This window comes from Apodemus sylvaticus, chromosome 17 (genome assembly GCF_947179515.1).
Source record: "Apodemus sylvaticus chromosome 17, mApoSyl1.1, whole genome shotgun sequence".
In the NCBI taxonomy this organism is placed as follows: Eukaryota; Metazoa; Chordata; class Mammalia; order Rodentia; family Muridae; genus Apodemus; species Apodemus sylvaticus.
The window spans coordinates 76137317-76148587 of record NC_067488.1 but is presented as its reverse complement, the minus strand read 5'-3'; positions in this window follow the sequence as shown (position 1 = coordinate 76148587).

The window sequence follows — 11271 nt, the reverse complement described above, 5'->3', positions numbered from 1 at the left end:
AGAGTCCGTTCCTTAGCTTGAGTCCTGAGCAGATGCTAATCCTGTGTTCCCAGCAGAGAGATGGTCAGGGGAACAGCTAAGTGTAGAGATGAACATCCAGGACACAGTATCTCCTCTCTACCTGCCCACTCCCCAGCCCCTGTTTCTGTCTCATATTTTATGTCCTGTGTCTTTGAGTGTCCCCAATGCTCTTTGTCCTTTCTATTAGGTAATGCATGATGATGCTGAACAATGGTTCAAACTTTGAGCCTGGTAGGAGTACCAAAATCATCTGTCCCATCCCCGCCCCCACCCAATTGTGGAGGTCTACAAACTAGGTATTTGCTTGAATATCAGTTGAATCTGCATTTGCTTTGGTGTACCTTAGGTAAATGGCCTTTTTAGCCCTACAATTTTGCCAAGACATGAGACACCTCACCCTTCTCCAGGAACATGACTCAGTGCAAACACAAATCTCATTGCAGATGCTTTCATTTCTGTTCAACTAAGGTTTTCGGGATGGCACGGATTAGGGTTCTACTCCTCTTACCTCTCAGCTGGTCTTTTCCATTTCGCTGTACTTTGCCCTGTTGCCTTGTGGCCAAGACCCAAGAGTACACTTGACTAACAGGGAAAACAGAAGATGTCCCCTTAGGATTCACTTGCATATCCCGAGTTTTAGGCAAATCATGAAATCCTGGGCAAATCCATAGTTAGCCCCTCTGTCCGCTTGTCCAGACTTGTACGGGCCACAGCTAGAGCAGGGACCATGGAAGGAGCCAGAAGCTCTAAAGCCCCCTAGATCCACAGCTCTGACTCTGAACTCCATGGACTGCCACTGCTTCACAGCAGGGGTCGTCGTGGGGCAGCTCTTCCCCCAAGAGAGGAATGCCAATGGTGAGTGCCCACCCTTTGCATTCTCAGGGTGCAAATAACTATTACTTTCCCACAGAGCCAAGTACTTCTTGGCTGTCAGGAGGCCCTGGTTGAGGTCATTTCCAACCTCGTTGGGGATTTTGTTTTGGTGCTTTTGTCTTGTTAACCAGATCAGAATATTCCTGGCAGGATGAGGTGGAATTTGATTCGAACCCAGGGCGCATTACTAAATGCTGGCAGAAAAGCTTGGTGCTCAGCTATGAGTATGCAGTAGATGTGATGCAGACCCTGTGTTTTCTGATTGTGTCTGTCCACTCAGTTCCCTCTCATTTCTAAATGCTGAAAATCCACCCAGTTTCTTTCCATTTACAAGACTAATGGCGAAGCTGTCATTGGTAAAGGCATGCTTTTGGCCCTACAAGGGTATCAAGGCATCTGCCTTACCCCACCACTGCCCACCTCTGGAGGTCTAACAAATTGGTATCTGTCAGAATCTCAATTAAAGCTGCATTTCCATTGTTGTGAAGATTTTTTGGTTTCTGTTTTTGTTTTTGCTTGGTTTAGTTTAGTTTTTTTGTTGTTGTTGTTGTTGTTGTTTTTTTTTTTTTTTTTTTTTTTTTTTTTTTTTTTTTTTTGTTCGTTTGTGTGATAAAGGGTTTCTTTGTATAGCCCTAGCTGTCCTGGAACTCACTATGTAGATCAGGCTGGCCTCAAACTCAGAAATCTGCCTGCCTCTGCCTCCCAAGTGCTGTGATTAAAGGTGTGTGCCACCACCACCTGGCGTTTTATTTGTTTGTTTGTTTGTTTTGTTTTGTTTTTGTTTTTGTTTGTTTGTTTGTTTTCCAGGGCAGCACAGTCCAGCACCCTAATGCTCTGCTCTCTGAGCTGTCTTTCTCTCGCACCCCTTCCCTTCTGCAGTTGTCCCATACTTATGGTCCTGGTGTGCACTTGTCCAGTGTGCAAGACCACATAAGACACTAACCGATGGCTTCTCACTCGCATGCCTGGGATTTGGGGCCAGATATTTGATCCTGGCCAAGTCCATGGTTAATTGTCCTCTTGCTTGTCCACACTGGTGGATCCCACAAAGGGAGCCTGGCCAATGCATGAGTCTGGCCAGAAGCATAAGCTGTTCTCAGCTCAGAGCTGCAGGCCAGTGGCTTCTTCACAGTAGAGGGCGCTCAGGCACCAGCGCTGTGCTTTGAGCAACTTCTGATGGCCAGAGTCCTTTCTGATCATCCCTCTTTGCAAGTGCTTGCTACTTGAAGCAGATTAAATTTCTACTCAGATGTCAATAATCCTGGGCTGAAATACTACACAAGTTTCAAACTGGGTATGTGATTTTGTTTCTCAGTGCTTTCATTTTGCCAACAGGATCAGTCTGCCAGGATGGTCGCAGTGGAATTCTGTCTGGACCCAAGCTTCTGATGCTTGGGCCTCAATGCTGACCCTCAAGGTGCAGTGCCGGGCACTAAAACTATGTCACGTCTGACATCTCTCTACCCACACTTACTAAGGAGGCCTCATGTTTATTTCCCTGGCAGGCACTTGCTCTGGCAACAAGAACCCAAACATGGTGACCCGATGGCTTCTCACGAGCACTGTCTGAGGTTTGCCCCAGGCTTCTGGACCTGGGTAAGTCCATGGTTATTGCACTCTCAGACCTTCCCATATCAACAGGGAGCAGGAGCCAATGAAAGAGTCCTAAACTATAATGGTTCATTTGCAAAGATCTGCAGCTCTGCCTGCAAGAATCAGGCCAGTAACTACTGCAGCAGTGGGCACTGTGTCTCCAGGAAAGCACCACTCCCACATTCCCAATGTCCAGTACCTAAGCTTTGGGTTATCTGATCCTGGTTCACAAGTGACTGTGACCTGTCAGTCAAATCAAATTCTCCTGTGCTAACAGCAGGCAGAGGCTGAAACCCATGTTAATTGCTTTTCTTCCTTCCGTCCTTCCTTCCTTCCTTCCTTCCTTTCTCTCTCTCTCTCTTTCTTTCTTTCCTTCTTTCTTTATTTCTTTCTTTCCTTCTTTCCTTCTTTCTTTCCTTCTTCCTTTCTTTCTTTCTTTCTTTCTTTTTACTTTGCTTTTTTGTTTTGCGGGTTTTTTGTTTTTCGCTTTTGGGGGGGGGGAGTTGGGGGGCTTGAGACAGGGTTTTTCTGTATAGCCCTGACTGTCCTGGAACTCGCCCTGTAGACCAGGCTGGCCTTGAACTCAGAAACTCACTTGCCTCTGCCTCCCAAGTGCTAGTTTTAAAGGCTTGTGCCTCACCTGCCTTAATCAGAAGTTGATCTGTAACAGCATAGTTGATATTGTTTCCAGGTGCTTTCATTTACAGATGGAATGAGATTTGTGAGAGAGGCTATAGTGGGATCCTTTGAAAACCCAGGGTCCAGAATGCGTGTAGAATACCTTGGATGAAACCCCTGGTGCATAGGCACCAGCTTACAAGAAATGTGATCCAGACTCAATTTCATTTCCTTTTTCATTCCTCTCATCTCTCCATAGTTTCTAAATGTTGGAAATTACTCTGATTTCTTTCAATTTTTCTTTTTTCTTTTGGTTTTTCTTTTTGGTTTTTTTTTGTTTTTTGTTTTTTGTTTTTTCAATACAGGGTTTCTCTGTGTAGCCCTGGCTGTTCTGGAACTCACTCTGTAGACCAGGCTGGACTCAAACTCAAAAATTCTTCTGCCTCTGCTTCCCAAGTGCTGGGATTACAGGCGTAATCCACCGACCTGCATGTACATTGCCTTAGGAACAGCAGGTTTTCAGTCTGGAAAGTTACCAAAAGCATCCACTCCATGCCCTGGCAAGACTATGAATTTTTCTCTGTACCAAATCTCAGTCTCAGTTGTTTTCATTTCCATGATAAGAAATGTATCTTTCCCTCTGAAAAGCCTTTCATTGACTTAGAGATTTCACAACACGTTTTCAGATTTAATATGAACTAGAACTTTTCCAACTGTGTTAATTACAAAGCTCTGTGTTGGGTTTGTCTGTATAGGTTTTAAATGCTCTATGGTTTCAATGCTGTACCCAGGTAGTGCAGCCAATATCTGGCCTTGAGACCGGGATTCTCTGTGTAGCCCTGTCTATCCTGGAACTCACTCTGTAGACCAGGCTGGCCGCGAACTCAGAAATCCACCTGCCTCTGCCTCCCAAGTGCTGGGATAACAGGCATGCACCACCACCGCCTGGCATGTACATTGCCTTAGGAACAGCATGTTTTCAGTCTGAAAAGTTACCAAAAGCATCCATTGCATGCCCTGGCAAAACTACTAATTGGTATCTGCACCAAATCTCAGTGTCAGTTGTATTCATTTCCATCATAAGAAATGTAACTCTCTCTGAAAGCCTTTCATTCACTTAGAGATTTCTCAATACCTTGTCAGTTTTAATGTGAACTACAACTTTTCAACTGTGTCATTTATAAAGTTCTGTGTTGGATTTTGTCTGCATGGATTTTTAATGCTCTATGGTTTCATTAGTGCAGCCAAAATCTGGCCATGAAGATTGGAGATCATCTTAGGATCACCTCAGTGAGCTCCAATTCCTTCTCTTCTATCCTGCTGTTGTGTGGCACCATTCCTTGTGGAAAAACATCTACTCACCCCAGATAGGGAACCAACAATAGGTTAAAATAAGGGTATCATCAAAGTTCAACTTGCTTTCCTGGAGTGACAGGAATGTCAGTGAGCAGAGTTTGCTGACAGGAGTGTGAGGGAGAGGACTGACTTACAGAGACACAAATGACCAAAGTCCACCATAGCATGGGTGATGGCTTACCATAGCTGGAAACATGGCGCTGTCTGCACAGCCTGCAGAACCAGGCCCCTTGGGAGGGTGGAGAATGCCTCTGTCAGCCCAGGTGGGCTGAGCCTCCTACATGGAGGTCGGCAGGTTTGAACATGTCTCTCAGCAGCCCTCACTGCTCAAGTACAGGGTTTGTTCAAAAAGCACGTTCACCACACCCCTCTCCCTTGCCATGCATTTCCACCCTGGCTGTGTCTGTGATTAGCATTAATAGGAGATGTAGTGTCTCCATAGGAAGAGGTCAACCACGCATATTACACTGATTCCTTGAAAAAGGGAACACATTCTAGTTCTGACTAATTTCAGTGGACTCCAGAATTGAGGGTGGTCACAGATGGGTCAAAGGAACAAAGTAATCCCTAGAGGATAGCACAAGAGGACATTTGCAAGATGTCTTAGGGAGTGAAGGCGCTAACAGTTCAGATAACCTGAGTTTGATTCCTTTGAACTATATGATGGAAGGAGAGAAGCAACTCATGCATATTGTATTATTGTTCTATGACATATATATATATATATATATATATATATATATATATATATATATATACACATACATACACACACACACACACACACACACACACTTTTTAAAAAAAATTGTGAAACAAAGTCAGTGTACAATATTGTAAATTTTATGCTTCAGGGCCGAAACTCCCACCAGCAGTGGAGGAGTGGTCCCATTGCTCCACATCTGCTCTAGCATGTGCTCTCCCTTCAGCTTTTATTCTTAGCTACTCTGTGGGTGTAAAATGGAATCTCAGAGTGTTTTGATTTTCTTTTCTCTGATGATTAAGGAACTTGAGTATTTCTTTAGGTATTTTTGTGAGAAAATCTCTTTAGTTCTGCAACCTATCGCCATTATTTTTGTTGAATTCTTGGGATTGTTGGTGTCTAACTTCTTGAGTTTTTTGTACATTTTTGCTATTAGCCCTCTGTCAGATGTTGGCTTAGTGAAGATCCTTTTCTAATCTGCAGGCTGTTGATCTGTCCTATTGAAAGTGTCTTTTGTCTTACAAAAGCTTTTCAGCTTCATGAGGTCCCATTTATCAGTTGTTTATCCTAGAGCCTGAATCATTGGTTTTCTGTTCAGGGGTGTGTCTCCTGTACCAATGCATTCAAGGGTATTTCCCACATCTATTCCATGAGATTTAGTGCGTCCGGTTTCATATTGAGGTTCTTGATGTACTTCGACTTTAGTTTCTTACACAGTGATAAGTATGGATCTACTTTTATTCCTCTACAAGCAGACATCCAGTTAGTCCAGCACCATTTGAGGGAGTTTTGATTTTTCCATTGTATGGTTTTGGCTTCTGTATCAAATATCAAGTGTCCATAGATGATTGGGTTTATTTCTTGGTTTTTCCATTCAATTCCATTGATCAATGTGTCTGTTTATGCACCAATACCAAGCAGTTTTTATTACTATTACTCTGTAGTACTGATGGATACCAGGGACTGTGATTTCTCCCAGTGTTCTTTTATTGTTCAGGACAGTTTTGGCTATCCTGGTTTTTTTGTTTTTTTTTATGTGAAGTTCAGAATTGATCTTTCAAGGTCTGTAAAAAAAAATTGAAGTGGAATTTTGATGGTGATTACATTGAATCTGTAGTTTGCTTTTTAAAAATGGCCAGTTTCACTAGGTTAGCCCCATCTATCCATGAGCATGATACATCATTCCATCTCCTGACATCTTCTTCAACTTCTTTCTTCAGGGACTTGAAGTTCTTGTCATACAGATCTTTTTACCTGCTTGGTTAAACTCACAAAAGATATTTCTTTCTAGGACCATTTATCGGGGGAGAGGGGGATGCTGCCTTCTTTGAGTAAATTTGTATCCAGACACTTTGGTGAAGGTGTTATCAGATGTAGGAGTTCTCTGGTCCAATTTTCGGGGTTGCTTCTGTATTCTATCATATCCTGCACAAATAGCAATATTTTGATTTCTTCCTTTCCAAGTTCTATCCTCTTGAACTCCATTTGTTGTCTAGTTGCTCAGGCTAGAACTTCAAGTACTAGGTTGAATAGATAGAGAGACAGTAGGCAGCCTAGTCTTGTCCCTGATTTTAGTAGAAAAACTTAAATTTCTCTGCATTTAGTTAAGTTTGGCTATTGGATTGCTGTATATTGATTTGATTGTGTTAGGTATGTGCCCTGTATACCTGATTTTTTAAATATCTTTACAATGTAGGGGTATCAGATATTATCAAATGTTTTTTTCAGTATCTAATGAGATAATCCTGTGGGGTTTTTTTTCAGTTTGTTTATACAGTGGATTACTTTGATGGATTTTCTGATACTGAATCATTCATACATCCCTGAAATGAAGCTTATTTGATCTTGATGGATAATTTCTTTGGTGTGTTCCTGAATTCAGTTTGTGAGAATTTTTATTGAGTATTTTTCTATTAATGTTCATAAAAGAAATCAGTCTGACATTTTCTTTCTGTGTTAGGAGTTTGTTTAGTTTATGTATGCTAGCCACTGTGGATTCATAGATTGAGTTTGGATATGTTTCTTCTGTTTTTATTTTATGGAATAGTTTGAGGAGTATTGGAATTAGCTTTTCTTGGGAAGTCTGGTAGAATTCTGCACCAAAACCCGCTGGCCCTGGGCCTTTTTTGGCTGGGAGACCTTTAATGACTGCTTGTCTTTCTTTAGGGGTTTTGGGCTATTTAAAGAGTTTGCCTGATCTTAATTTAACTTTGGTTAGTAGTGTCTGTCAAGAACATCGTCCATTTTCCTAAGATTTTCCAGTTTTGTGGAGTACGGGTTTCTGAAGTAAGACCTAATGATTCTTTGACCATAATCACTGTCAGCTGTCAGGCCTCCCTTTTAATTTTGGATTTTGTTTTGTATTCTTTGTCTCTATCTCTTTGGTAATTTGATTAAGGTTTGTCTTTTTTGTTGATTTTCTCAAAGAACCAGCACTTGGTTTAGTTGATTCTCTGCATTATTTTCTTTGTTTTTAACTGCTTCCTTTCAGCCCCAATTTTGATTATTTCTTGCATTCTACTCCTCTCTGGGGTGCTTGATTCTTCCCCTTTTTCCCTAGAACTTTCAGGTGTTTTATTGTGATAGCTATTCCTGGCTGTCAACTTGACTATGTGTGAAATGAAGGATAATCCAGAAGGGGAGGGTGCACCTGTGATCCAGATCCTGAGACTGGAAGGAACGGGCTTCTTATCTAGATCTTAGCAGGGAGATCTTGAAGCACAGTGTCCATGCAAAGCTTAGACTCAGGCAAAGTATTCCATGCCTTTAATCCTGGGAGACTGAGACAATCAGATGTCTGAGTTCAAAGTCAACCTGGGACAAAGCAAGTTCCAGACCCAGGCCTGGTTGCACACACCTTTAATCTGAGCCACACATCCTGCTGGAGTCCTATATAAGAACAGGGGGAGAAGGAGGACTAACTCTCTGTCTGCTTGCACTTACTTGCCAGCAATGTGTTGGAACATACATCTTCAGGATTCCAGCTTGTAGAGAATATCAGCTGGAATTACTAGACTAATGGACTTCCCATTCTCAGTTGCCAATTTTTGGGTTGGTTGGATTGCAGACTGTAATTAACTACCTTAATGTATAGAGACATTCCATAAACTCTGTGATACTAGAGAACCCTAACTAATATGACTTATACGTTGCAAATATCAGAACTTTCTAATTTCTTTATGTAGGTATTGTGCTATGAACTTAGGACTATTTTCATTGTGTCTCACGAATGTGCCTTCATTTCTGTTGCATTCTAGGAAGAATTGAATTTCTTCCTTTATTTCTTCCCTGACTGAGAGATCAGTGAACAGAGATTTGTGTAGACTTTCTGGTGTTTCTTCTGTCATTGCAAGATAGCTTTAACCCATAGTGCTCTGACAAGGTATAAGGTGTTATTTCAATTTTCTTGTGTCTGTTGATTTGGGATCCATTATATGGTCAATATTGGAGAAGGATCCCAGAGGTGATGCTCTGTGTTTGCCATATATTTACATCCACAGTCACTGAAGTGCCAATAGAAATGTAAAATCACTGAATACTGGCCAAATACACAAGGCCGTTATCATAAACAATTATCAGTTCAAAGTATTTGATAAATTTATCTCTATAGATATAGCAGTCTTACCTGTAGATACTAGTAATGTATAGGATAAATCTTCCATCACTCCTGAGGTAAATATATTAAATACATATTACAAGGAGAAATATTCAGAAAATTTTAGATTTAAAATTACAGATAAATATATATTAATTATGTTTTTCAAATTTTCTCAAATTATACTCTGGAGAATCTTACCTGCTAAACACTGCTACTTGGTTGGGAAGCTGAAGCTTTGGCTTCTGCATCATCCTAGGAAGAGCTGCCTGGAAGGAAGGACCACCCAGAGCCCCACATGCCTCCAGACATGACCACAGAACAGGCATGGACCTGGGCAATGGATAATTATGAGGTCCTGAGCTGTCTTTTCTTTTAGCACCCCTGGTGCTGTGGGCCTGGGAACCCCAGCATAGCCAAACTGCTGGATGAAGCTTCATTTAGAAATGAGAGGGGACTGAAACACTGTAGAGCCTATTGTTGAGGAGCTGAGAGTTCTGAGAAACTTTGGGGTCCTCAAGAATGAAGAGCCACTTCCAGTAGAAGGGTTCAATGGGCTCTGAACCAGTAAGAAGATCACAGCTCGGGCATCAGTGGAGACATGCAAGCCCCGGGTGTATCCTGGAGCCAAGGGGGCTCCCAGAAATGACTAAATTCTCAGGCTATATGATTGAGGAACCTGGAAAGGAAGACACACAATATTCACTGAGAGAAGTCTGAGCAAGAACCTCATTCTGCCTCTGTGGACTTCTGTGCTGGGACAGTGCCCCACATGCCCAGGAGCCTTGAAGTCACTTTATTTTGTTCTCCTGCCTTTTCAATTTATATGTGAAGGAATTTTTCCTTAAATCTATGTAGAATCATTAGATTCTGATATGTAAAGTGCACAGAATTAAAATCTTTCCTCTCTGCAACTTATGTAATTGTATTTCAAGGGCAAAGACAGAATTTGAATATGGGGTAGGAAGTGGTCACTAATCAATTCAAAGGAATTTCCTTGTGGGTGCAGTTTCATTAGGGAGTGGAGTGTGGACACTAACAGACTTTTTAGGGAGAAAAGAGTGGCCTACCCACTACAATTTTTTATCTTGTTTTCAAAAAGAGGGTAGAGTGGAAGCCTGGGTACATGTTGGCAGACATGGGCTGTAGGTGATCTGCAAGTTACAATGGCAAGAAAGGAACAATCTGATTTTAGACCTTCTAAATTGACCACCAAGTGATGACAGGATATCAGTTCCAGGGAAGAATAAAACATTTCTCTTTAAGACACCCTCATTTCAGATGTTACGGTTGAAAGGTTGACTGGCACATCCAACAAACAAATGGGGCTGAAGGATGGTATCTGAGGAACAGGCAAATGTCTCTTAAATTTATACTTAAATAAGGATTTCCAGAGCCAGTCATGCTTGTGCACACCTTTAAACCTAGCACAACATAAGAAGGCAAGTCTCTGAGATCAAGGTCAGTCTGTTCTACATAATAATTCTGGGACAAGCAAGGACTGCAAAAGGAGACCTTGTCTCAAAACACGAAAATTTCTTTTTGTCTTTGGTAGAGAGATTTGGCAAAAAAGATGTTCAGATATTCAGGTTCTTTAATCATCTGAGTACTTCCAAGGATTTTAAGTAAAGTCTGTGCAGAGAGATGGTGAAGATAAGTATGAATCCCCTGTGCAATAGATTTTAGAGGAAAGTTCTCTGAGCTGGTCAGATCAGTAAGGCAATTGCAGTAACTAGGACAGCTAATCATCCTGTCCCACTCTAAGCCATCCTTGAGTTCCACATCCACAGATGTGAAAGAGCCTAGGGAACTTGTCAGATGGGATGTGGACATGGCTAATCCCTCTGCAACAGCAACCTCTGGGGTTTCACAGTTCAGAGATGCCTGACTTAGGAGGGGAGTTGAACTCTAAGGACTATAGTGGCTCAGGTGAGATCTGCATACCTGAGATCTATAGGAATGTAAATGTTCCTTTCTTTTTGTATTTGTTTGTGTTTTCTCTGTGTATACTTGTGTAAAACCTCCTCCCTCCTTCACTCTGTATTCTTGATGGATGGATTTCCACAAGAAGTTTTAATGCTGAAGTCTCCTGCTGAGCTCCTTTTTTCCTGTTTTCCTAAGTTGGGAAGGGAAAGGGATGCTGTACCTCCTGCTGAGACTGGTCCTTGATCACCAGGGTCTCCTTCTGATTCCCAGTATGGTATTTTTTTTTATTTTAACAGTTAAATAAGCACCATAAATTGCAGTCATTTACATGTAAAGACACAATATACTTCAGTGTCTTGAAAAACACATTATGATCATGAAAAGTTACAAACAAAGTAAGGTCCCTGGACATTTCAGAGTTAAATAACCTTCTGAGTACCCAGACTCCATTCCCTGGGAGATCTTGGAGATCACTCTCTGAACTATCAATTTGACTCCTATTTAAGTTAGGATACCAGTTTCCAGTTCTTTTCAGGATGTGTTTGAAGTTCCCCCAAGGTCAAGGTTGGTGGCTAGGCAGGGAATT